This window comes from Arvicanthis niloticus, chromosome 20, assembly GCF_011762505.2.
Source record: "Arvicanthis niloticus isolate mArvNil1 chromosome 20, mArvNil1.pat.X, whole genome shotgun sequence".
Lineage (NCBI taxonomy): Eukaryota > Metazoa > Chordata > Mammalia > Rodentia > Muridae > Arvicanthis > Arvicanthis niloticus.
In genome coordinates this window covers 45,297,159-45,324,030 of record NC_047677.1, presented here as the reverse complement: position 1 = coordinate 45,324,030, position 26,872 = coordinate 45,297,159, and the positions used below count along the sequence as shown (strand labels likewise).

The window sequence follows — 26,872 nt, the reverse complement described above, 5'->3', positions numbered from 1 at the left end:
CACTGTGAGAGAGCTTCCCTTCAGAAGCCCCGAAATGCACCTCCTACAAAGCAGGCATCTCACTGCCTAGACCTATATCAGCCTTCTTAGTAGCCTAGTCTGTTCTCAAACTGAAAATGCTCCTGCCTCAGTGAATATGTCTAGACACCAGAGCCACAGCCCACCCCGGGGGTCAAAGAGGTGCAGAGAAGCCTCGTACTTGACCTGGTCATGGGTCTGCTGGTACTGAAGACCCCCAAACTCGGGAGACCATTACTCAAGTCTCAGGAAATCACGGCCACCCAAAAATCACAAGACACCGTACCTGGATGCAATCAGTAGAGGTTTAGTTGGCTAGCCAATGGTCAAACTGCTCCTCCACACAGGAACAGAATTTGACAAAAGGCCAGCAAGCTGAGGGGCTTTTTTATAGCACAGGGTGGGGAAAGGGAGGAATTTTCGCACGGTTACACATGATCGGTTGCTTTACAAATTTTGAACATCAGCAGGCTGTAACATTGGGAAGACCTCAAGGGGGGGGGGGAGGGGTAACCAAGAACAGTGGAAAGTTAGCTAGTTCTTGGAACCACCCAGACGACTTGAATCTTTCTCTGTGGTCAGGAATGTGTCTTCCTGCTTTGGGCCTTCCCCACCTACAGGTAGGTTTTCTTCCCTGAGCCTTGAGGAATGTTACTCTTCCCAGAAAGTATCCCAGGGCAGTGAAGGCCTGAAATCTTATATTCAGTTCTGCTTTCTGGAACCTGCATTCTTTTGCTCAGGTCTAGGGGTAAAGAAAAAGCCTGTATATATTTTATAAAATGGTCTTTATAATTTTTCACTCTACAGTACATGATCCATCTTGGACATTGGAGGATTTTTGGGGGGTGGTGCAGCCAAGACCTTATATTTTAAATTAACATACAGTAAAATTGATCTCATTTTTGTGTGGTTTTATGAATTTTAACATTTATCGATTCATGTCACACCGCAATGACAACCAGAAAGACGTTCTGTCACCCAGGAAAACTGCTTCTACCACCCCCTTGCCCAGGGTGGGGACCTGGAAGGAGCCATGTGTGCAATGATATCTTCATAATGATATGTTTGTGCAGAAGTCCTTGTGTGGCCTCCTGAGGGGACAACAGTCCCTTGCTGGGGAGGAGGGCAGTCTCCCTTCTTCTTCTTCTTCATCTAGTCTTTTGGACAAGCCTGCTTTTTCAACGCCTCCCACCCCCAGGGGACAGGTTCTAGAAGCTTCTCTCTGTACCTTGGGATCAATATCTTCCTCACCTGAATTGCATAGAATTTTGCTTATTTTATTTATCTATTGTTTTGTGGATTTTATCATTTACATTCTGAATGCCTGGGCCCTGAGGAATCCGGATGGGGTGGCATGAGAAATGAGGGGAACCCCCAGATCAAAGATAAGTGGGAGCTTTGAAGAATTTCTTAGGAAAAAACAACAAAACAAAATAAAACAAAACAAAAAACCCAGCCCCAGGACTGGTCCCTGGCTGAGGTGGCTGAGGTGGCTGAGGTGGCTGAGGTGGCCTCTTGTCAGTTGTTTGGGGGTGGAAAATGCTATGCAAACCTGCCACCTGCCCCATAGCAGCTCGATGTCCCCCTGCCCGGGTTGGTATTGGTCCCAGGCCAGGCCAAAGCCAAACACCGCCTTGCTCCGTCTGTGAGCCCCATCGGGGGACATGGGGGAGGGGGTGATTCGCAACTTGGGCCCCCTGCGGGCTAGAGCCAGGCTGCGCAGGCGGAGGGGAGGGGGCGGCCGCCCAACTCCACCTCCGTGAGGTTGGCGGGTAGGTTTCCATGGAAACAGCAGCTCCCAGCATCTCCAGAGATTTGGGGAAAAACTGGCTCTAAAGGAAAAAAAAAATCACCATCTTCGTTTTGGGGTGGGGAGGGACAGCCCAGCTTGAAGGAGAGAGAGGGTGAGGGGCCCAGGAGAGAACAGCAGGTTGGACCTTTGCGGCCCACTCTGGCTATCAGGTCCTCTAACCCCTCAGGCCTGGAATAAGGGCAACAGAACCTCAGCTCGAAGAAGTGATGAGGACCTTTCTCTCCACCCACTCAGAGCTGCAGTCCCCATGCCCCTCCCCCCCGCAGCCCTCAACACACTGTCCCCCGCTTACTGCCTAGGAGGGGGATGAGAAGGAGACACAGGCGTGGGGACTCTTGCTGGGGAGTTAATCAAAGTGTCTGCAACTTCTCCTGTTCCTGTCCCCTCCCTGGGGAGAGTCGGGAGGGGTGGTGGGGACCGATCTGCCAGAGACTGATGGAGGGGCAATGTCAGACCTGCTAGCCCGAGGCATGCGCAGACTTGAAATCAACAGGAGCTCTCGCCTTTAAAAATGACTTTTCCTGCAGTTTCCTCTTTGGACAGGGGATCCCTATTTCTATCAAGAATCTCCCCCAAATTCCTGGTACTACAGTGAACCCCATTCTGGGGGAAAGGATCATCCCTGATCTTACCACATTTAGAGGATTGCACACAAAGAACTCCTCATTCATTCATTCATTCATTCATTCTCTCTCTCATCCATTCATTCATCTGACAATGATTAACTGTGTTTATCGTGTGCCAGGCACAGGCCTCCTTGATGGTGACACAGACAGGCTTGGAAGGAGAAGTGGGTGGTAGTGAGTCACACAAGAATTCCCAAACCTCATGTACCTTATACTTTGGTAAGAGATACAGAATAACAAGTAAGAAAAACACAGTTTCAGGTCTGGAGAAATGGCTCAGAGGTTAAGAGCACTGACTGCTCTTCCAGAGGTCCCGAGTTCAATTCCCAGCAACCACATGGTGGCTCACAACCATCTGTAATGGGATCTGATGCCCTCTTCTGGTGTGTTCCTGAAGACAGGGACAGTGGACTCATGTAAAATAAAATAGAATAAAATAAAATAAATAAATCTTTAAAAAAAAAAAACAACCCACAGTTTCCAGTATAATGAAATGTTTGAAGGGGAAAAACAAGAAACAGAGAAACTGGTAACAGTTACAATTTTTTTTTTTTTTTTTTTTGGTTTTTCCAGACAGGGTTTCTCTGTGTAGCCCTGGCTGTCTGGAACTCACTCTGTAGACCAGGCTGGCCTCAAACTCAGAAATCTGCCTGCCTCTGCCTCCCAAGTGCTCCACCACCGCCCGCCTGACTGACAATTACAATTTTTAAAAGGCTTGTCCAAGTTCTTTCTGGAAAGGCGCTGGCTCTCTATCGGCAGGGGGCAATGGAGGGAGCTCATTAGAACCGAGCCTGGGCTGCACAGAAAATGAAGAGTAGTTGGTGCAAAGGCCCTGAGGGCAGGAGATATCTGACATTGTAAAGGGGTAGCCAGGAGACCAGACAGGCATGAGATAGATGTAAGATAGTGGGCACGTGGGTGGTGGGAGACATGGTCTGAGACACGGTCTCATGTATACCCCAGATGAAAGCAGAAGTCTGAACCCACGCTGTTCTATGAGCCCACTTAGTTCTCTCTGCCATTCCCTGTTTGTAGACAGACTTTGAGAACTCCATTTGAGTATGTCCATGGAGCACAATCCAGGGGGACCCGACCCAGGGCCACATAGTCAGGTCTCAGCCTTGCTCCTTCTTCCCACCCTCGCGGGAGGTGGCGGGGCGCATGATGCCATGGACCGGGGGGGGGGGGGTGGGGGGGGGGGTGGGGTGGGGTGGGGCGCGTGATACCAACTTCTGTGGTGCGTGCGAGCGCGCGTGTGTAATTAAGGTGCTAACTTAACGGGTGGCTATCACCTCCTGGTGTGAAATAAACCGTTCAATAATTAATTGACAAAGATGAACTTGTCCAGAGCTGTGCTGGGGGTGGCGGCGGTGGGTGGGGGTGGGGCAGCCAGAGCCTCTGCGAGGAAAAATGAGAAGTGTTGGTCCTGGCTCTTGAGGGGAGGTGAGAGGTGTGGCACTCAGATTGCAAGGTCCCTTCCTGGAGCCCACGGACACTGGGTGGCCACTGGTGGGAGTCACGTTGTTGATCAGTAATTGTGTTCCAAATTGTTCCAAACTGGGCCTTGGGAAAGGGAATAATTGACACCAAGGCATCTGCAGGGTGGGGGCCAGGAGTAAGTCAGAGACGGGGGAGGGGGCTCTGGGGATGAAGATGACAAAGGGGGGCACAGAAAGGGGTGTTGGGACCAAAGCCAGCTGTAGGGAAGCCAAGCTGGATTTGGGGTCTATGACCTGAAGTTCTGGGTTGGGATGGATCCCTTCCCTTCTCTGGGCCACAGGACTGCTCCTAACTTCAAGATGGAGCCTTAGATTCTGGTACTTGGGGGACTGAGGCAGGAGGATCATGATGAGTTCTAGGTCAGTCTAGCACTATATAGTAAACTTCATGGCCAGCCTGGGCTACATAGTGAGGCCATGTCTCAAACAAAAAATCTGGAGTGACTGATAGTGTGTATATGTGTGTGTACATGTGTGTGTGTGTGCATGTATGTGTGTGTGTGCGTGTATGTGTGTGTGTGCATGCATATGTGTGTATGTGCATGTGTGCATGGGTGTGCACATGTACATGTATGTGCAAGCAAATGTATATGTGTGTGTGTGAATGTGTGTGTGTGTGTGTGCACTCATGTATGCTCACACAGGCTCCAGTGTCACCATCTGTTCCAAACTACGCCTGAATTATCACATGTTTCTGCTTCTATTTCCTGTGTCCCCTGTGTCCCCTGTATCCCCTGGCCAGTATATTCTCACAGCAGACAGAGGGCTTTTGGACAGGAAACCCAGTTCCTGCGCCACTTTATGAACTCATTTACTTGGTCCAGCCTAAGAGCCAAAGATTCCAGGCAGGCCTGAAGTCTTGCCCACTCTGGCTTTCCTGGCTTCCTGACTGTGCTGGGAAGTGCCTGCCTCTGCTGCCTCAGGACCTTTACACTCACAGTCTCTCAACCTGGAGAGCTCTGTCCACACTGCCCACATCTTTCCCTTTGATCAGGTGCCCCTCCCCGACGGGCATCACTGAGGTCATCCACACTCACCCCCAACCACCACAGTGTTCATGAACCTGTGGGGCAGACTCCTCCATCTGTGTGTCCACCCATCCATCCACGCTGGAACATTAGCACCTTTGTTTGTGGCTTGATCCCCAGAATATGATCCCCCAAATTTCATTCCAGTCCTGGAAGCTTTAGGAGGGTAAGACCAGGGTATAATGCTGGGTGGTGGTGGCTCACGCCTTTAATCCTAGCACTTGGGAGGCAGAGGCAGGCGGATTTCTGAGTTCAAGGCTAGCCTGGTCTATAGAGTGAGTTCCAGGACAGCCAGAGCTACACAGAGAAACCCTGTCTCGAGAAAAAAAAAAAAAAAAAAAAAAAAAAAGACCAGGGTATAATGGATGAAGTGGGTGTGGTCGGGAGATGTGCACAGTGGATAAAGGGAGGGGGTGGGTCATGGTGGGTGAGGTGGGATATGTAGGGTCAGTGGGGGTGGGGTGGGTGAGGTGGGTGGTGCTGAGTGAATATTCAGACAGAAGCTGCAGCCTCTGCCTTGGGGAAGGATTGAAAGAGGTCACCAAGGAGGAAGAAAGTATATGAACCAGAGCAAAGAAGTCTGCAGGGTCAGTCTCCGGAGAGAGCTGAATGCTATGTCTCCTCTGCAAAAAAAAAAAGGCATGCTCATCCTGGCAGGACTGGAGGACGGCTGAGGACAGAGTGACGCGTACAGGAGCCCCAGGCCTGTCTCCGACCCCTCTCCCAGCTTGTCCAGGTGTTGGTGGCGATGGGAAATCCCTGCCCCTGGGCTGTGCCTGCAGAAGCCCAGGCCTGGCGCCTGCTCCTCCCCGTCATTTAGAGCAACAAGAAGCCTTCCAATTGCCGCACGTTGGGGGCCAGTTAAGTCAAATGGAGTCTGTCGATACAGTGGAAAATGAGGCAGGCATTTAGCAGGCTGAGATGAGGATTCTGTCGATACAGGAGAGCTGGAGATGAACGCGGTTATGAAAGCCATGGAGACGGTTGTGTCACATCCAGGCACACGTGGGGTCTCTTCCACAGGTATTTATGGAGCCCCCTCTGAGGAGCTGGCATCCCGTTGAGCATGGGGTGACCAGCTAGAGCTTTGTCAGGCCACGAAGAGTCGGGCCACAGAGAGCTGTGTACTGGAATTGGAATGGGTTTCTTTTTCAGGGGAGGGGAGGAGGCCCCATACTGAGCCCTGGCTCCGCCTCTTGGGAGCTGGGCCAATCCCTGAGGATGTTGGGAGTTTCCTGTCTCATACCAAGTTCAAGGCCAGCATGGACTACATGTGACCCTGTCTTGGAAAACAAAAACAAAAAACGGGGGGTGGGGCTCAAGAGCAATAAATCTCCTGCCCTTGTGGAGGTTCTGGGACTCAGTTTCCCCTAGTGATGGTAGGCAGGAGCTCGTGACACTCTTGTGAGAAGTATGCCCCAGCCTGCGTGCGAGGATTGTGTGGTGCTAACAGAGAAAATGCCAGACTGGCTTAACAGCAAACCTCTAGTCCAGGGTGGTTCAGGTGGGTTGGGGGAGGGGGTGTCAGTGTGCGACTTTCAAGGACTGAGCCGGACAGCATCTCTCCCAGTGTCTGCTTTGCCGTCATCTTGGACATTCATTTGCATTCCAGCTTCCCCTGAAGTTCCTTCTCTTCCCACAGCCATGGTTTTAAAAGGTCTGAGGAGGATTGGACAAGGGCCCGCCCACTCCTGGATGACCTCATCCTAACTCACTGCATTTGTAAACATCCTGCTTCCAAGAAGGCCCAGGTGCCCTGGTTAGAGTGTCAGCTGAGGGGACAGAAAGTCAGTGGTAGTTACTGTGGCCAGGGGAGGGGCCATGCCTTCCCTGAGAAAGCTAGAGAGACCTCCTAAAGAAGGGGTGCTCAGGTGGAGAATGAAGAAACCGTTGGGGAGCTATCCATCCCAGGGGTGCACGGAGCCTCAGGACCCTGACAGAATCTAGCTGCGTTCAGATCAGTCAGGCTGTTATTAAAGTTTATTTTAGTGCACAGTTATTTTTGTGCAGTGTAAGAAGCCGGTGGACATTTGAGAAGCCTGGCGAGAGCTGGTGAGCCCCACACCTATCTGAATCCCTTCCCCACGGAATAGAGTCTGTCAGCTTACCGTGGCCTGGAGGGCCTCCAGAGCATCCAGGAGAGAGAAAATGGAAGGGGTACAAAATGCACATAAAAGATCAGCAACGGGGTGCTGCAAACCTTGCCAACCCCTCCCCACTCCTCTCCTGCAGCGCCCTAAACTGGAGAATCTGTGCAAAGGGCCTGTGTGAAGTCGCTGTAGGTGACTGCTGGACCGGAGAGGGGCTGTCAGCCTGGGTTTGGGGTTAGAGGTGAGGTGATGTGGTATAGGCTGGCCTCCTTCCTAAGAAGCAGTGATCTTGACCTCTAGGTTGAGGGGCTGGGAAAGTTGGCCACGCCCCCTGCCCCTCCCATCCTCGGGTCTCAATCCCCGGACCACAGAGCTTTGTTCATATTCAAGGTGGGGACAGGAAGACCTGGTGGCACCATGTCTCAGAAATTACTGTGCTGGTGACATTGAGTTCTCTCCTGCTGGATTTCAGAGACTGGATTTGCCTTCGAGGGGGCGTCTGAGTAGGGCTCAGGCAGAATCCCTCTGTGGGCTGGAGGGAGAGACAGAAGCTATGCGGCTTACTACCACCCACCTCTCTGCCCACTTCGGCATCACCTCCTTACTTTCCTTTCTACTGGAAAAATAAATAAATAAAAAGAGGGCCTAAGGGCCTGGGGAGGAGACAAAACTGTGGCCACTTTCAGGTCTCTCCCTTTGTGACAGACTCACAGGAAGTGAACCCCTGGCCCCACTCTCTAGCCTGTGTTATCTTCCCATCCCGGCCCTAGCCTTCCCCGTGTCTAATGTAAGATATTAGGGTGCTCCTGTCCCCTGCCTGCCCTGTGGCTCTTAGGCAGACAGCACATTACCCACCTGGATTGTTCTCCTGACCCCTAGCAGTGTAGTAAGACTGCCCATCCTGACCACCCTGTGGCACTGCCAGAGAGGCTTATGACCTTCTTCAGAGAGCCCTTTCTCTTCTGGGTTGGGAGGGAGAGATCTCTCCAGCACTTACTGCATGCCTACTGTGTGTTTGTATGCGTTTTGTTACTTTCCTTTGAAAATACCGGACATCGACCCCAACCTCAGCGCATGGAAACACAAGTCCTTTGGTTCCTGTGAGGATTTTCCTCTTCCTGCTCTGGTTCCCTGGAAACCTCTGAGACAGACCTTTGTACTTGGGAGGTTTATTGGGACTGTTGGCCCGGCCAGATACCTGTTGGAGGAGAGGGAAGGATGTCCCAATGTTTAACTAGTGAGCTTCTGTGAATCCTTCTGCTCCAGGGAGGGAGGTAGTTTGGGCTGGGGCTCAGGGCAGGGCAGTTCTCTGAAGAGGTCTGCAGGAGACTCCCCAGTCTACAGGGAGGATGACAATCCTCATATCCACTCTCTCACCCCCCTCCCAGGAGAAAGGACCCACATCTAAAGATTTTATCAGCGCACTCTCAAAGGAAAAATTCAAGCAGTCAATATTGGTCATCAGAGACCCGGCTGTAAGAGATGGTGGCACAGTCATCTGGACCGAATTCTGTATGGAGAGGACTGGGCAAGCACCCATGGGTGCAATCCTCAGACTGGCCACAAGGGGCAGAGTAAAGGGGTGTGGCCTGAAAAGCAGGTAGCACTTGCACTAAAGAGGAAACAAGGGTGTGGTGAGGTGGCCCAATGGGTACAGAGTTTGCTTATCACACATGAAGCCCTGATTAGATCATCAGTATGGCATAAACCAGGCATGGTGGCAGATGCTGTAACCCAAGAACGCCTGGAGGCAGGAGAATTCAAGGTCATCCTTAGCTACAGAGAAAGTTTGAGGCTAGCCTGTACTACATGAAACCATGTTCAAGATGTTAAAAGTGTTGGGGGATTCATGAGTATTTGGGATCAACGATTGATTTCCACTTGGGAAGTGGGTATCTGAGCACTGGAGGAGACAGTGATGCGTGTGTCCTCATATCTTCCGAATAGTCAAACATGTTCTCGGGCTACTGAGATAGCTCAACAGGCAAAGATGCTTGTTGACAAGGCTCATGACATGAGTTCGGTCCCCAGGACCCACATGGTGGATGAGAATGGACCTCTGCAAGATGTCCTCTGACCTACATATGCAGACTGTGGCACATGTGCCCACTCCATCAAGAACATACATACACATACATACAATAATAAAAATGTAAAAAAAAAAAAAATTAAAAAGAGTTCAAGGCCAGTTTTAGCCACACAGTAGATATGAGGCAAACCTGGGCTACATGAGATTCTGAAATATCTGTATCTATTTATATAAAACGTTGTCTTGTGCATGATTATTTTATAATCAGCATCTGGTAACCCAGGAATTCCTTGGGCATTTGTCTCCGTGCTGACTCTAATTCGGTGTGATTAGCTTTCTTAAGTGATTTTTTTTCAACTTCAATTACAAGGATTTAAATTTTTTTGTTTTTGTTAAAATTTAAAATTAATGTTTTTTTAATTAAAAAAATAAATTAAAATTTATTTTTTTTTAAACTCTGTGTATGTGTGAATGTTTGTTAGTACGTGCATGTGAGTACAGTTTCCCAAGTTGGCCAGAAGATGTTGTTGGATCCCCTAAAGTTGGAGTTACAGTCAGTTGTGAGTCGCCTAACATGGGTGCTCGGAACCAAATTCAGGCCTTCTATAACAGCAGCGTGCTCTCTTGTCCACTGGGTCACCTCCCCAGCCCCCATGCTCATCGGTTTGTGTTCGACCTGAGCCTGTGAGGCTCCTGGGAGACTAAGGAGGAACATCTGCCTCTAAAGAGAATTTGTGGTAACTTCTTGGAAGGTAAAGGATCCCAGCCACTTCAGTCCTTGGGGCCTCCCATTGATGTTCGAGTGCTCCTTTGTGGGGTCTCAAAGAGTTCCTGACCTGCCTCCTAACCCCAGATCGTTATGCATGGCTGGCTGAGGGTGGGGGTGTTTTGTAGAGAGTAGGCTCTTTGAAGTGACTGATGGATCAGTCACATTCCAGCATCAGCTAAGTCTGAGAGATCCAGGCCAGGTGCTGTAGGGGGTCGGAGAAGGACTGCTAGTTACTATTAGTTTCATTTCTGTTGTGATGAAATACTCTGACACAAAGTAACTTTGGTTTGGGAAGAAAGGGCTCAAGTGCAGCTTACAATTCTAAGTTATAGTCGCTGTGGGGAAGTCAAGGCAGAACCTTTGAAAACAAGCTAGTCACATCACATCCACAGTCAAGAGCAGGGAGAAATGAATACACACCCACCCAATTGCTTGCTTATGCTCAACTCCATTTCTCCACTCTTACACAGCCCAAGGCCTCCTGCCTAGGGAATGGTGCCACCCATAGTGAGCAGGGCCTTGCCACATCAGTTAACATTAGTAATCAAGACAGTCTGCACAGATGCACATAGGCCAACCCAATTCCAGTTACAAAGGGACAGTGACGCATGATGGGAGACTCCTGGGATTGCCACAAGATGTCTGTGCTTCGGCACCTAACCCTGTTCCCCCATGTTCCTCGTACATACTATGTGACACCGATGCCAATGGCTTGGGTTCACTTTAAGAAACCCTGGGCTTCGGCAATCAAAGCTGCCTTCACAAGGAGGAAGCGGAGTTCAATCAGAATCTCAAAAGTGCATGGGGGTGGGGAGAGACAAAGATACAATATAGACAACATGGGGTACAGAATGCAGAATCCTGCCATGGAAGTGAAGCAGGAGTGTGGGGATGGTCCAGACGGTAGAAGTCTCAAAAATTTCAAGCAGGACTTCGGGCTTTGTTCTAGGCAGTCTTCAGACCCACTTAGAGCTTTCGGGGCAGACACAATAACAATGGCTGAGAGCAGTTTCTGCAAACTGGGTGAGGCAGTGGGGAGCTGGATGAGTCGTGCCCCTGCAGTTTTTCACTTACTAGGGGGAATAATTAACTATATCATGCTGTTATTTTAATAGAGTTGTGGGGATTTTTTTTTTTTTAAGAGAAAGAGAGAAACAGAGAAAGGGGAACAGGGACTATCGACCACTCAGCTTTCTGAGATGTCAACTCAGGGCCTGGGAGAAAGTCTGAGGAGAAGACAGGCACCTCTCCACAGGCCCCACTATCTACTGCTGAGGCCACCCACATTTTGTGGGTCTAGGCCCAGAAGGTTCTAGTGGCATTCCCAAAGGTGAACCTTCAACTGTTAAGAGTTGTGCATGCCTCAAGTGCCTGGTCTGGGGAGATGGCTGAGAGCCAGGCAAATGCTTGTTGTATAAGCAAGAGTTTGAGATCTATATCTATATATCTATATCTGTGTGTATACATATATGTGTGTGTGTGTGTGTGTACATATATGGATCTATAGCCCCCGTTCTGAAGAGATGAAGATAGTAGGCTCCCTGAAGATCTCAAAGATATTCGTGTCCTTATCCTTTACAGGTGCATCCTTACCCCCTTGGTCTCTCTCCTCCTTTGTTATGGGACCACCACCCCTGGCAATGGGCAAAGAGACACCTTGTTGGTATTGGTGTTCTTCTATAGTGAAGCGTCAGAGCTGATGGTAGTCCTTGGTTTATGGCTTAGCGCATGGCCTGATGGCCAAAGCTATTCTTTGCCCTGAAAAAAAAATACATTAAAAACTGTATGGGACCAGGCTATTGCTGTTGCCCTTGGTTGTCCTGCAGAGGTGGAAGATAAGTCCTCATTGCAAAAAATACCACGCACTTCAGATACATGGCCCAGAAGCCCCTGAGCCGGAACTGCCTTGAATGCTTCCTTCCTGATGACTGGCTTTCATAGCACCAGAAGGTGCTGTGTAAGCCTCTGAAGAAGGGAGAAACCAACAGTCTTACCTAGGTAAAAAGACTATGAACCACACCAGGGACCGGTACGGCTCTATAACTCTAAGAGTGCAGTAGTGACACACACACCTTGATGGTAACCAACAGTTCTCTAATTCAACTCAAGACAAGCTCAACAAGAGGGAAACCCTCTCTTTGTTTATCCTAGCTTGATGGCTGGCTTGATGACTGAAGCTCTTTGGTGCTTAGGGCGTATTAAAAAAGAAGGAGGAGGAGAAGAAGAAGGAGAAGGAGAAGGAGGAGGAGCAGGAGGAGGAAAAAGAGGAGGAGGAGAAAGAGGAGGAGGGAGAGGAAGAGCAGGAGGAAGAAGAGGAGGAGGAAAATGAGGAAGATGAGCAGGAGGAGGAAGGGGGAGTAGGAGTGGGAGCAGGAGGAGGAGCAGAAGGAGGAGGAAGAGGAGGAGCAGGAGCAGGAGGAAGAGGATATATGGAACCAGGGTTACTGCTATTAGCCTTAGTGGGCACCAGTACTGGAAACCCAATGAACTACCATAGCCAGTGAAGTCTTAGATTTTGGAGGAGAACCTTTAATAAACCAGTACTTATGCATTTAGGGATATATATTCATATACATATTGATGAAATAGCAATTAATGAAAAAAGAGGCAATGAATTTGAACAGAGCCAGGACTACAGGACTATAGAGGAGGGTTTGGAGGAAGGAAAGGGGGGATGCCATTTCATAAGGGAAAAATCCATTCAGTCCAGGATAATGTCATCATTCCCCTAGGGACAAACCTGCCAGGGATCTGTAGTTTATGTGGGAAAATACCCACAACCCATAAGGAAGAGATTTCTAATTTAATTTTCAAAGTTATGATTACATGTATTCATTGTACACACACACACACACAGACACACACGTGTCCCACAGCGCTATATGGAATTCAGAGGACATAGCCTACTGTGGGGATACTTGTCTGAAATCTCAGCTCTCCTGGGAGGTGGAGGCTGGAGGATCAGAAGCTGGAAGGCCATCTTTGGCTACATAGTGAATTAGAGGCTAGCCTTGGCTATGCTACATGAAATTTTGTCTAAAAATAAATTCATGGTATTTAGTAGTCAAATTTCAGCCATAATGTCCAGAGTTGACAGGGGACACAGAATCTCCAGTCTACAGTAACATTGTCTAGAACAATGGTCCTTAAACTTCCTATAGTTGAGACACTGTAACGCAGTTCTTCACAGTGTGGTGACCCCCAACCATAAAATTATTTTTGTTGCTACTTCATAACTGTAATTTTGCTACTAAGTAATGCAAATACCTGTGTTTTTCTGATGGCCTTAGGCAACCCCTGTGTAAAAGTCCTTAGGCCTTCCTGAGGGGGTCGCAACCCACAGGTCGAGAACCATTGTTCTAGAAGCCCATGTGAGATACTGTTACAATGTATTTAAAATAATATAATGTATCCAGCCCAGAGCATGAAATACCAGGCACTTTAATACTTGCAAAAAGAGGATTAGTTGGCTAATTTTATTTATTATCAAAGAGACTTTTAAAAACATTTATTATCAAATAAAACAAATTAGGAAACAATTAGAAGAAACCACTAGAAGGATCCATTTCCTGACGGCACCAGATTGCCTCTGTGATTTTTATCTTGTTCTTGTTCTTCTACATTATCTAACTCTTGAGAGCAAAGGATTATTTTTCATTTAAATAAGACTTTATTTATAGTTTTGTGTGTACACACACACACGTGTACATACGTATTTAGGTGTCGGTGGATTTGTACACATGAGTGCTGTATTTATGAAGGACAGATGACATCTGATCCCTGGACCTAGAGTTACAGGCAGTTGTGAAGCTATCTCTTGTGGGTGTTTAGGAACTCATCTTGGGTCCTCTGCAGGCCAGTGTGCTCTTAACCACTGAGCTGTCTCTCCAGCTAGGAATATTTTTCTAACACACACACACAAAAGCAAAAAACAAACAAACAAACAAAAAAGTCAACCACTTCTCCGCTGAAAAACAAAAGCAACACAAAGAATTCAGGGAAGACATGGCACAGAACCAGAGCCCTAGACAGAAGGAAAATATTGTTTTTTCTTTTGAGACAGGGTCTCACTTTGAAGTCAGGCTGACCTGGAACTCACTATGTAGCCCAGGCTAGCTTCTGGAATTTATTTTTAAAGATTTATTTATTTAATGTATGTGAGTACACTGTCGCTGTCTTCAGACACACCAGATGAGGGCATTGGATCCCATTACAGATGGTTGTGAGCCACCATGTGGGTGCTGGGAATTGAACTCAGGACCCCTGGAAGAGCAGTCAGTGCTCTTAACCGCTGAGCCATCTCTCCAGCCTGTGGCCTCTGGACTTTAAAGTAATTCTTTAATTACAATACAAGTGCATTGCCAGACTCCCCCTTTCTTTAAAAAGTGAATCTGGGAGGGTCTCACTATGTAGCCTAGGCTGCTTTTGAACTCTGGATCCTTCTGCCTTTATTTTCTGGGTACTGTGGCTCATGTCGCCACAGGCATGAGCCACCCCACTCAGCTGGAAATGAAGTTGTTTCATGCTGAACTTCCTAACGCCTTAGGTGGGCCCTGAGAATGTTCAAGAGAGGAATTTGGGCATAAATAATTTCCAGCTCCCCTACTGGGCCAAGAAGGTGCAGGAACAGTGTGTGTGTGTGTGTGTGTGTGTGTGTGTGTGTGTGTGTGTGTGTGTGTGACTTGTGCACGTGGGGTGTGTGCAGTGCTGTGTGCTGTTATGTATGCATGTTGTGTGAGGTGTGTGCTTGCTTGCATGCACCATTGAGAACACGCACAGGTTGTAAAGTCTCAGGAGACCCCTGATGCTCAAATACACTTGAGGTAACATTGTTTCAGGCAGGAATGCTCTTGAGCTCTCTGAGGCAAGGGCATCTTTACTTCCTCCAGTAGCCCTCTCCCCGCCCTCTCCCCGCCCCCTCCCCCCCCCCATCTGCCTCTTCTCCATTTTCCTGTCTCTCTGACTTCCCATTTAACAGCGGCCCCTAGTTCCTCACTCGCACCAGACTCAGGCATGCAGTGGGGTTCCCTAACACCTCCTCTTGAGTCCTTGGCAAGTTTTTGGGAATGGATAAGTGTGTGGAGAAAGAATGGAGCTTTGAAGGCTGGGCAGAAGCTGAGAGAGGATGAGACCATGGGGGGGGGGGTTGGGGGGGGCAGGGCGCAGGGGCAAGAATAGCACCGTAAATCCTTGCAATGGACATATTTCGAGGTGGTGTGAGAGCTCCACGCGCTTAGTATCGTACATGGTCAGGCCTTGTGGTCTCATTTGATGACTGACTCTTCCTCCCTACCTTCTGAAACACAGACAGACACATATGTGGTAACTTTAACTATGGCCCCTTCCTATAGACCCTGAGGGAGAAAAGTTTTTGATCAGGGAAAGACCAGGCAGTTTCCTCTCTCTTCAGAGAAACTCCCACACACTGACACCCAGAGACACTCAAGGTTGCTGTCAAGACTTTGTGACAAATTGACAAATTTGGGATAAATGCGTTTTCCAACCATGGAAGATCAATGACCCACAGCAGCGGAGGGCCACACAGCAGAGACAGTACACCCTGACACTGGTGAATTTCAGAACACACAACTGTCATTATTATTATTGACCATTCACAGGTACCACAGGCTGGCCTCCACTCACTGTGTAGCTAAGGATAACCTTAAACGTTTCACCCTCCAGCCTCCACCTTTTAAAGGCCATCCTGCCTGGTTTGGTGTAGTATCAGAGATGGACTCCAGGGCTTCATGCATTGCCACATCTACAGCTCCAGCCCCAGGGCACAATACAATTTGCCTATGGTGTGGATAACATTTGTGTAAGTTTTTAAACCCTGTAAAATATGGGTTGGAGTGTAGCTCAGTGACAAAGAACTTCCTTAGCATGCACAAGGTCCTGGGTCCAATCCCCTATGCTTAGGCCAGCGATTACCCCTGGGGAGTGTAGAACAAATAGAGGGAGAGCCGAGGAGGACATCAGCCTTGCTGGGCTCCTAATCCATCGGTGAGTATCAAACTGTCACACAGCCCAGCAGCTAACGGCAGCACCTGCTTATTATCTCCGTTTGAGAGGGGAACCTGGGCTGTTAATGTGATGGATTACATTGATTGACTTTTGAATATTGAACCAGCCCGGCATTCCCGGGATGAGCCCCATTCTGCCTCGGTGTGTGTAATTCTTTTTCTGTATTGATGCAGTCACCTGCCTCGCATTTTGCATAATATTTTAGTTGTTGGGTTCGTGAGGAATGGCAGTTGGCAGGTTTCTTCCCCTGTCTTTCTCCCATTTAAAAATGAAGGCAATCTCAGCTCCACAGAGCAGTCGAGATGTATTCCTGTCTCTCCTGTTCTTAGGAAGAGATTGTAGGATAAGCATGGTATGTCCTTTTAATGTTTGGTAGGGTTCCCCTGAGAAACCGCTCGGGCTAGGTTTTGCAGTTCTTAAAAGAATTTTGATTTACCCAATAGATATAGCACTGTGCTGCTTATTTTTGGCACACATTTTGGTAATTACTGAATTGATTGATGATTGATTGATGATTGAGACACGGTCTCACTGTGTAGCCAACAGGAACTTGATGGGTAGCTGAGGCTGTATAGCATGGAGACTCAGAGAGATCGGCCCGTCTCTCCCTCACAATGACTAGGGTTAAAGGTGTGTACCCTCATGCCTGCCTGCGCTTCTAGTTTCGGATACTCATGTATTCCAGCTAGCTTTAAACTCATACAGCTTAGAATTCACAAGTGATAGATAGTTAGCTGCCATGTCAGTGCTGGGAATCGAACCCAGGTCCTCTATAAAAGCAATAAGCAAACCTAGAGGGGTCATTCTCATTCAAACCACTACTTCCACCCACCTCCAGGCTTTGTTACTTGAAAAACAAAACAAAACATTTAAAGCCTTTTTTGGCTTAATATTCCATTGTTTCTAGTGGAAGGCGTCTTTCATTCGAGAAATGTATGTATGTACCAATACTACAAGGTCAGAGGCATCTTGACTACTTACCCACTTCAGAGTCATAGGATCCTCTCTAAGCTCCACCAGAGTCTTGGGCAGAATAAGGGAGACGTGGGAATAAGAAACAGATACATGCTTACTCAAAGAGGGCAGTCGCTTACAGGGTTGACAGTCGCTTACAGGGTCCCTCCCTCAGCTCCTCTGCAGCAGAGCTGAAGACATTTAAGGTTAGGAGTTGTGGCGGTTCAAATGAGCCCAATGTGAACCCCAATGTGGTCCCCAGTTGCTGAAACTACTTGGGAAGGATTAAGAGGCGTGGCCTTGTTGGAGAAGGCCTGTCACTGGGGGGTGGGCTTTGAGGTGTCAAAATTCAGAGCCAATTCCAGTCAGCTCTCTCTGCCTCTTACTCGTGGATAGGATGAAAGCTCTCAACTACTGCTCCAGCGCCATGTCTGCCTGCCTGCCTGCTGCCGTGCTCCCCACCGAGTGCACTCACGCTCGCTCTGAAACTGTAAGCCCCCAGGAAAGTCTTCTGTAAGTTCCCGTTGTCATGGCGTCTTATGGCAGCAATAGAAAAGTAACTAAGCCAGAAGAGGGCCCCAGGTGCAGCCTCTGCACGTCCTCCCTAAAGTTTGAGAAGAGGATCTCTGTACTGCTTGGTTTGGTTTGACAAGGGTTGGGGGGAATGAACTCTCCTGTGGTTGGCTGTGCAAGTCAATGCGATAAAAGGGGAGGGTTTTTTTTTTTTTTGTTTTGTTTTGTTCTTTGTTTGTTTGTTTGTTTTTTTCCAGACAGGGTTTCTCTGTGTAGCCCTGGCTATCCTGGAACTCACTCTGTAGACCAGGCTGGCCTTGAACTCAGAAATCCTTCTGCCTCTGCCTCCCAACTGCTGGGATTAAAGGCGTGTGCCACCACTGCCAGGCAAGGGGAGGGTTCTTAATGTCCTTCCTCTTATTCATCTTATTTAGTCGTTCAGAGCCCCGCTCCCAGGCAGGGGAATTTTTTTTTTTTTTTTTCTAGTTAAGAAGGACCTAGAGACGCTTGGAGCTTTAATTGCAGCTTTGTGGGTGATTTTGTTAACGATACAAACCTTAGAACTTGGGAGGAAGTGGAGTGTCGGGAGAGCTGGGGAGCCCCACCGCTGAGTTAGCCCCACCTCTGCAATTTCTCCTTTGTAAGACTCAGGACCAATCCCTTCACTTCTCCAGGCTCTAGTTTCCTCTATGAAGTACCTTGAGGGCTTGTGTTAAGGGTGAAATGAATCTTGGCTGTAACCGGGTCTGGTCCAAAGGTCTCCTGAGATCACCCAGAATCCATTTCAGGCCCCTGAAACCCGAGGCAGGTATCCCCATGCGCGCATGCCCACCACCATAAAGTTGGGTTTATGAAGGAAGCCCAGAAAGGATGCACCATCGTAAACAATGTTACAAAACAATTGTTAAGGCACATCGCAATAAAAGTCCTGCAAGCACAGCGTCTCCCTTCTCAAGGAGTCCAGGTGAAGAGTTTTGGACCATAGCTGACTGAAACCGCAGGAACTGACGCCAAGCATAGAAATGGTTTGTAAAGCATAGAAAGTTGTTGGTCAGAGTTGGCCAACAACTTTGCTTCTTCGTGTCTCTCTCTGTCACCGTGCAGATTTATTTTGGCCACTCAGGGAGTGTCCCAAAGCTCGGGTGGGCTTTGACCTTTCACCTGAAGGCGCCACTGCTCCTAGGCTTCCCTCCCAACTTTCTTCTTCCACCTCCTACCCCACCCCTTGTATGTGGGGGATGAGGAAGATAAGAACCACCAGCTTCAATTAAAACCGAGTCGCTTGAACAATAATGGAAAAGTAATTGAGCTAAATTGAAATGTAATTGGAAAAAAAAAAAAAAAAAAAAAAACAGTCTTGGCTTACCATGGCTTGGAAATCAGGCTGGGGGCAGGGACCTCTCCACTCTCCTGCCCTCGGATCTTCTTATCTGGTCCCGTTCCTTTGCAGGCACCATTGAGACTACTCCCCCGGCTCCCAGGCTCCTCCCTTCCTACCCAGCAATGCTTCTCAGTGCGGGCCAGCTGTGAATACCTGGAGGTAATCAGGTCTGACTCTGTCATAGGCAATTTTGGCCAACATGAGGGGGTGAAGAAACCAGGGCGTCACCAGACAGCTTATGTACCAAGGAAAGCCCCATAAGACCTGTGGAGACTCAGACCTTGTTTGCCTAGCATTCCCTCCGCTAGTTAGAGGTTGTAATCCCTCTGTTAGGCACTAAGGCATCAAGGCCGAGACCACAGTGATCTGCATCCAGAAGAATGTAAGGCTGTGGCAGGCGATGGGATGGGGTTGGGGGTGGGGGAAGGGATGTGGGCGGGGGCGTGGCTCAATTGGTAAATTATCCAGAAGCCCCAGAAAAAGCCAGGTATAGTGAAGCTTGGTTGTATCCCCAGTGCTGAGGACATGGTGACAGGAGGATCCCTGGGACCAACTCCCAGGTCTCAGTGAGAGATCCTGTCTCAAAACACAAGAATGGGAACCTGGAGAGACAACAGGGCTTGCCTCCTGAAACTGTTCTGAGAGCCAAGATTCCAGCATCTCGGGGAGTTCAGTCGTGCCTCATGCAAAGGAATCCTCTCCGCTGGGCTGCCCTGGGTGGTGGTTTGCCTTTCACCCCCGGGGTGGAAAAGGCACGAGGTTCTATGAGAGTAGTCAGCTGCTCCCCACCAGGCAGGCAACCTAGCAAGTGGCCTGGGGGCGGGGCTACCGTGGCCTGGGGGCGGGGCTAGCTTATACAGAACCGCTGAGACAGGGCTCCATTCATGCAGTTCCAAGAAATCACTCTGGTCTCTGTTGGGCACAGCTTTCCAGGTGCAGCCAGTTGGGTCAGGTGAGACCACATCGCTGTGAATAAGTCCTTACCGAGGCTCTGTAAGGAAGCCTAATGAATTCATTGATTCTTCAGAGTGAACGCTGAATCACTCTGAATCGTGCCTCAGTTTATCACTGGGACCTTGGGAGAAGAGACAGGCATCACTTGACTGCTTTTGCCGAGGACCCCAGTTCAGTTTCCAGCACCTACGAGGTGGATCCCAACCGCCTGTAACTCCTCCTCCAGGGGAATCCAGTAACCTCTTCCAGACTCTGTAGTGTACACACACACACACACACACACACACACACACACACACACACACACACACACACACACAGGAAACAAAAAGTGAGGCGGGTGGCTTTGGAAGAACACCAGAGATTGACCTCTACCCTCCCCATTCACAAGCCCACGTGTGTATATTACTTCTGTACACATGTGCCTTCACACACAGAAGTGGCAGTCCTGGTCCCGTAGCCACATCCCATGAGGTACCCCACCTCCCACAAGGTGGTCATCCTCCCCACTCCCATGCCTTCCCCCTCTCCTCCCATTCTTTCTCCTCCAACTCCTATTATCTCCCAGAGGCCAGTCAGAGAGAGAGAAGAGTCAACAGGGTGGCCTTTTAAAATCTGTCCACCCATCATCCCAAACACTTCAGATGCTGGTCCTCAGAGGGTCCATCTTGAAACCAAAGTGATTGCATCCTAGGGTAGACTGTGCAACCTTAGAGGTGGCCCATAAGTAGGGACAGACCCAGGAGAAAACATATCAGGGGTAAAGCCACCTTGCCTTCTGTCCCCTGCAATGGCGACCACACTTGAGACTGAGGAAGGAGGGTCATCTCTGAGTCCTCAGACTCTCATGGTACTGGCCATATTTGAACTTGACCCCCTTCCGCCTTTCTCTTTCCCTCCATCTCTCCCTTTCTATTTCCCTCTCCAGGATCCAGAGTCTGACTCCAGCAAGGGGGTGGGGACTTGAGGGGGGATGTGAGCGGGGGAGGGGGGGGAGTGCCTGTTTGGGCATCCGATAAACTCCGAGAGTCAGCTGGCGTGAAATGAAGAAATACGGCTCTCAGTAAATATTTATTTTCTATCAGAAATTAGCAAACCAAATGTAATTAAAAACAACTGTGTATGTCCTTCTCCACTCCCACCCCCCAGCCCCAAGCCTAGTAAATGACATCTCGGAATACAAAGTCATAAAGAGTGTGTCCTAATTAGCAGGCTGTCCGCTGCCGTGGTGTTGCCTCTCAGAGACGCCCAGGGAGCTGCTGGTGCCTAGGGTGAACCCAGGTCCCCAAAGCCTATGTAACACTGATGGATGCAAACCCTGAGCAAGCCCCCCACCCCCCCACCCCCGCCAAAAGCAGAGGGAGAAATGACATATCAGTGAGTCTGATGGCAGAGGCACAATCCCTCACCCCACCCTCTGCCTGGGGACCGGGGTCCACCGGTGCCCAGGGAGGTCCCAGGGGTTGATGATTAAAGACATTGGCCTTAAAATAAGTGAATCAAGTTCTCTTGTTTATTTTCTTCCTTCCTTCTTCCTCCTCTTCCTCCTCTGCTTCCTAAACCACTTCCTCTTCCTCCTCCACTTCCTCTTCCTTCTCCACTTCCTCTTCCTCCTCCTCCTCCTCTTCTTTTGGTTTTCTGAGACAAAGTTTCTGGTCATGCTGGAACTCATTCTTTAGACTAGGCTGGTCTTGAACTCACGTAGATCCACCTGCCTCTCCCCCTAACCCCCCCCCCCCCCCCCGAGTACTGGGACTAAAGGCGAGCACCACCATGCCTGTCGAGTTCTCTGGTTTTCTACCTGTGTGACCTTGAACATGGCTCTTTAATTCTCAGGGTCTTGGTTTCCTCATTTGCATATTCTGTCAAAAAATGCAGAAAGCCACACTGTGCACTGATAACCCAGATAGCATTGCATTTTTAGGACAGTGTCTGGCACAGAGGAGGTGTTCATTCTTCAAAACGGTCTTCTCGAAAAAATGGTAAAGGTGCCGGGAGGATGGCTCAGCTGTTTGATTGCCGAGTAAGCATGAAGACCAGAGTTTGAATCCCCAGAACCCACATAAAATTTCCGGTGAGTGGAGTAGCCTCAGAAGGTGGAGACAGGAGAGTCCCAGAGCAAGCTGGTTGGCAAGACTACCAACACCCACGAACTCTGGATTTGACTGAGACCTTGTCTCAATGACTGACTTAGAAGTGCTATTGAGGATGAGTCTGCCATCAACCTTGTGTCTCCATGTGCACACATATCTGCATTCGCACACACGCACGTGCACACTCACACCCACAGGAGTTCTGGCTGCGCTAACATCGCATGTGGTCAGGTCGATCGGATGTCGCTCCTTGTCCTGATTTGAACTTGAGACGTCTCCTCCAGACTTCTGGTGCAGTCTTTGCTGAGCACCCATGGTCATGGTGTCTCTGCTTCTGCAATCTATGCTGCTTTCTGTCCTGGATGTAGGGTATTGGCTCGGTAAGCATTTGAGACCTACCTTTTAGAAGTGTTCTCTCTCCTGTCTGCACGTCCAATAAGAACCCCACATTGGTGCCTGGAGAGATGGCTCAGCCATTATGGGTTCTTGCTTTCTCTTCCAGAGGACCTGAATTCCCATCCCAGAATCCCATTAGGCAGCTCACAACGGTCTGTAACATCAGTTCCAGGAGATACAGCGCCCTCCTCTGGCTTCTGAAGGTTCTTATGGCTGTGTGCACCTTCCTGCTTGGCCCCATATACACACAGGCAAAAATTAAAGACGTTCTTTAAAAATCCAGTGACCTTATGCTAACATTGTGAAATCCCAGCCTGCTCGTGGTCTCCATGTCCAGGTTTCTTGTCCCAGCTGCCCAACCTCGCATTGTGGTCACTGGTCAGGATGCTGTGGAAACTTGTGATGGTTTGTAAATGCTTGGCTCAAGGAGTGGCACTATTAGAAGATGTGGCCTTTTGGAGTGGGTGTGGCCTTGTTGGAGTAGGTGTGTCACTGCAGGTGTGGGCTTTAAGACCCTCACCCTAGCTGCCTGGAAGCCAGTCTTCTCCTAGCAGCCTTCAGATGAAGATGTAGAACTCTCAGCTCCTCCTGCACCATGCCTGCCTGGATGTTGCCATGCTCCTGCCTTCAGGATAATTGACTGAACCTCTGAACCTGTAAGCCAGCCCCAATTAAATGCTGTCCTTATAAGAGTTGCCTTGGTCATGGTGTCTGTTCACAGCAGTAAAACCCTAACAAAGACACAGCTCATTATTTTCTCCCCATTTATCCTTGTGGTGCACCAGCCCAACTTCCAACCAAGTTTTCTCCAGTGCATCCAGAACCTGCTGTTTGCAGACACGGCCTCCTTTAGGAAGCCTGCCGTCGGTATTCATTGCTTTTACATTGCTATAACCAAAGAAAGAAGGTCAGACTTGGGTTGGAGAGTTGGCTCCGTGGTTAAGAGCACTTATCCTTCTTGCAAAAGACCAAGGTTCTATTCCCAGCACCCACATGGAGGCTCGCAACTTCCTTAGGCTCCAGGCATATGCACAGACATACCTGCAGGCAAAGCACTTATACAAACAGAGTAAAATAAATCTTAAAGGGGAGAGCAGGAGGCAGATTTATTTTGGTTCAAAGCTGGAGAAGGAATACAGTCAGTCCTTCAAGATAGTGGGTGAGGCTGGTCACACCAACTGCAGTCAGCAAGCCAAGAGCAAACACGAAGCAGAGGCTTGTCCCCAGTGTTCCACTTCCTTCAGCCATGCTTCGGCTTCTAAAGGTTCCACAACCTTCCCAAAGAGAGCCACCAGCCTGCGTCTGGGAGCTCCATGTCCTGTGCTGGAACTTTATTGCATCAAATGGAGTATACCTTCCTCTTCCCTCAACCTCCTGTTGCCCCAAAGTTTTGGTGTTCAAGTCCTAGCTCTCTCACTTGGGTGAAATCCTTCAGCTCTCTGAGCCCTGGCTTCCTCTCCTATAAATCGTGGAGCTAATGATGAGAACTTTTTAGTGCCTGTTTCAAGATACGTTGTGTAGCAGGATGACAGACTTTGTGAGGAAACGAGGTACCTGTCTATGTGATGGATGACCACCCTGTAGTCCTTCCAGTCTCTGCCCTCCTCCTAGTAATGGGCTCACCAGGAGGGCTCTGATTCCAGCGCGGAGGGGGGGGGCTTTCTCAGGGACCCCCACTCACTGAGATGTGATCATGGTCGCAAAGCTGGGCAGGGTCAGCAATCTTCCCTGTAAATCTCTGGAGGAGTTTTAGCTGTTTTCTCACAGAAAGGCTTTGAGTGGAGAGGCAGAGGAGATGTGAGTGTCCTGTGAGGAAAAGGTGCTTAGAGATTACACTAACTCAAAGGCCAGAGAAAGGGCGAGCGACTTTCGACTCTGCTCTAGCAGAGCACTGAGATCCATGTCTGCCCTTGCTTTGATTCTGAGAGACCCGAGTCCTCTTTGTGTTACTTCAGTGGCTTTAGTCAGATTCCTTTCATTTGCTTCCCCATCATACCCTGGCTGCTACTGAGCTTTGGAACAGGGTCCTCCCTCCCTCCCTCCCTCCCTCCCTCCCATCTGCTGATGCAGGAGGCATGGGACTTCCTGGAGGGGGGAGGGGAAAGGGAGCACTGACTTTCTCCTAAGGGCGAGTCCCATTTCCTTCGTTACAAAAAAATCCAATAAAAAGAAATTTAGCCTCAAAGAAGGCAATTAGCGGTGAAGTTTCCCCACAGCAAGAGACACAATAGGATGAAAGAAACCGGTGTGAAGTTAACGGAGACCCAAGGTCTCAGGAGGACTGAGGCCCAAGGCTCTTCTCCCACCATTGGCCCAAATCCAGTGGCTAGGAGACTCCCAGAGGTTTAAGAGACAATCAGGGCCACCTTTAGGCCTGCAGAGATGAAGAAGGTTGCCAGCTTCCCGCTCCGACTGGCCAGCATAGCAACGCATTCTTCAGACTGCTCGAGGAAAATTGCCTCTCTAATTGGCTCTTCTCTCAAACAAGCCGTAATGAGGCTAAACTTTACTCCCAGGGTACTCAAACACCCATGAGCATTACGGGGATGTCATCCGCAGTTTTTGCCGCCGCCACCACAGCTCTGGAGACAGGGTGGGAAGGGTGAGAACAGGGATCATCCAGCATTGCATTCAGAAGTCCAAGAGAATGGTCCTCGCCTGAAATGCATGCCGGAGATGTTTCACCCAGGAGCCCTCGTCTGAGGAGGACACAGACTGTCACAGAGGTCCCCCATATGAGTAGAACATGGCCTATCTTCAGAAGGCCCCAGGGAGACATGACGCATTCTGGGAAGGACATATCCCATCCTCTGGGGACCCTAGTCTGGGGGAGACACATCCTCAGCCAGGGGGAGCTATAGCCTGGCCTATGGAAAGTGTGGGGCTGGTTGAGCATACAACCTGTCAGGGAGCCCAAGTCTAAGGGGACACAACCTGACCTCAGGGAGCTCCAGTCTAAGCAGGACTTGGATTGTTCTCAGAGGTCCCCAGGCTGAAGGTAACATGGCCCTTCCCTCAGGGGGCATCAGGGAGACATGGCCAATCTTCAGGGATTGAGGGAGGCACGATTTGATTGACTCTGTGGGAGGAAGACACAGCTCTGTAATCTCCCAGACTGAATTTGGAGACCCCTCTCAGCTGTAGTGAGTCCCGAGCGTTTTGAGGACATAACTACTCCTCTGACTCACCCATCAGCAAGTGTCTTTTGATCCTTGCCATCTGTCCTGCTGTGTTTCCAAAACCGGATCGGAGATTGATCTCAGGGAAGAATAGTTATCTCCACAGAGTGAGTCAGAAGCCACAGTCTGGGATTCCCCAGAGTCTGCTGGCTCACAGAGAGGGCAAGGAGAACTCCTGACTCTGTTCTCCCAGAGTCCAGACCCTAGACTGGATGCAGGATGCAGAAGGTTGGAGAGAGTATGGCCGGCCTACGGCTTGGAGGCCTCTGGGCACAGCCGTGAGCATGTGTATATCTCTGGGTCCCAGGTCACACCCACCTCTCCCCAGCTTTATCCTAGTTCCTTCTCTAGACACAGGTGTCCAGGGCAAGCTCAATGACCTCTGGGGACCACTTGGCATTACTGGGCATCGCCACATCCAGGACAGAGGCTCTGCTGCCCCTGGGATGTTATGAGGGCAGATCTCCCCCAGCTAGAACCCCTGCAACCCATTTCCACCAAGGCCTACTGCCTAGGCCCTAGCCAGATCTCTGCCTGCTGCTGGTATAAGTCGGATTCCCACCTCTGGGTCCAGAGCCCAGAGCTCAAGCCTGCTCTTAGTAGTGTTCCATTCCTCTGGCTGCTCTGGCACCAGCCCTGGGCGCCAAGCCAAGTCAGCTGAAGCCCTGGGTTCTGGTCTCCTAGCGCCTGTCTACTGCCCTCCTCCCAGTGAGGGTGGGTCCCAGTTCAGGGGATGAGGGTGGGAAGGAGGAGGATGTCCACTGGATCCCACCTAAGCCTGGATACTGGGGTGGAGACAACTTGCTCAGAGTTACCAATAGAAACAGTTATGCATGTTGGGGTTCTCTTTGACCTTTTGTGTCAGTCCCTTCTCCTTCTTAGCATTCCTTAGGAACACCCAATTCTCGCCTTTTATGGATCACCTGAGCAGGAAGACATTTTAAGTTCAAACCTCCCCGATCCTTGCCTAGTTCACAGAAAACTGGGCCTTGCGAGGTCAGCTCAAGTTGTCTTCATACCAGACAAGTCCTTTAGCCCACATCTCCGTTCTGGGTTCAATCTTTGTGTAGGTATCCTCTCTTCAGTCTCCCTCCAGAAAAATCCATGTACACTCTCTGACCATCCTGAGGCAGAGGCTAGTGGTGGTTGGAAAGAAGTCTGTCCGTGGCAGGAATTGAGCCTGCTATGTACAGAGGGGGAAGGGTTGAACGGCCAGCAGCCTTTCTTCCTAAGCACCGTGGGAGCTTGACCTAATATAATGTCTGACCAAGCTATTCAATGATATCAGTATTAAAAAATTAAAAAAAAAAAAAAAAGAGGTCAGTGGTGGCTCAGTCCTTTAAAACCAGCCCTCAGGTTTTAAAGGCAGAGGAAGGCAGATCTTTGAGTTCAAGACCAACCTGGTCTACAGAGGGAGTTCTAAGACAGCCTCTGTCTAGAAAAACCTTTGAAACAACACCAGCAGCAGCAGCAACAATGAAAGCATATGCCAAAGCAAAGGTATGT

At 49.5% G+C, this 26,872-nt stretch overlaps 1 long non-coding RNA gene across 1 annotated transcript; it reads right to left on the bottom strand.

Annotated features, from left to right (window-relative positions):
• Nucleotides 1-24,292: 24,292 nt before the first annotated feature.
• Nucleotides 24,293-26,735, bottom strand: LOC143435161 (uncharacterized). Its single transcript, XR_013105212.1, has 3 exons — nucleotides 25,376-26,735; nucleotides 25,127-25,266; nucleotides 24,293-24,845 (listed from the first exon to the last, which is right to left on the bottom strand). It is a non-coding gene; the product is annotated as an uncharacterized LOC143435161 (long non-coding RNA).
• Between the last annotated feature and the right edge of the window lie 137 nt (nucleotides 26,736-26,872).